Source organism: Otolemur garnettii, unplaced genomic scaffold, assembly GCF_000181295.1.
Source record: "Otolemur garnettii isolate 467f Iridium unplaced genomic scaffold, OtoGar3 scaffold00041, whole genome shotgun sequence".
Classification (NCBI taxonomy): Eukaryota; Metazoa; Chordata; class Mammalia; order Primates; family Galagidae; genus Otolemur; species Otolemur garnettii.
In genome coordinates, this window is record NW_003852436.1 from 5,582,772 (window position 1) to 5,583,771 (window position 1,000).

Consider the following 1,000-nt stretch of genomic DNA (forward strand, 5'->3'; position numbering starts at 1 on the left):
CCTTATATTCTTTGGATTAATTGTATTTTGAAAATTTTTTCATATTTTTATCTTTTCTATTAGCTTGCCATAGTTTTTAACTTATTCTGTCAGTTATTGCTTTAATACAACACAAATTCATAACTTAGTATACCAATAATAAATTAATGCTTCACATACCCTGGACAATACAAGGATCTTAGTAACTTTTATTCCTTTGCTTTCTATTGCTGTTGATCTGCGTTTTAATTCTACATACATTTTGAACACCTCAGGGCATCCCTATTGTTCTGTAAAGTTGGTATTTATTTAGGCTTGTCGCTGTTGACCCCTTAGGAGCTCTTCACTCTGTCCTATGGTTCCTTGTTTATTTGTGGAATCATTTTCCTTCTGCATGAGGAATTCCTGTTAGTATTTATTTTAGTGCCAATCCACTGGAGGCCAGTTCACTCAGATTTTGCTTATTATTAAGCATCTGTATTTCACAGTCATTCTGAATGATTTTATTTTTCCTTAGTAAGTGTAGAATTCATGCTAAAGGTATCATTTCATTGTCATCTTGTTTTCATTGTTTCTATTGAAATGTCAGCTGTCAACTTTATTAGGTTGCTGCAAAAGTAATTGTGGTTTTTGCATTGTTAAAATTTGCCTTTTGATTCTGGAATACATTCTTAAATAAATGTGATTATGTTATACGTCACTTCAATGTACATCTCTTGCTTTACAGTTTTTGCTAATGTATTTATTTTGGACTATGGAAATGATATTAAAGACAAAAAGAAAATTCGAGTGATTTATTAAGGTTCAAAATGGGTCATAAAGCAGTGGAGACAACTTGGAACATCAACACATACTTGGCCCTGGAACTGGTAATGAACATACAGTGCAGTGGTGGTTCAAGAAATTTTGCAGAGATGAGATCCTTGAGGATGAGCATAGGAACCGGCCATCAGAAGTTGACACCGTGCAGTTGAGAGCAATCATAGAAGCTGATCCACCGACAATTACATAAGAAGTTATT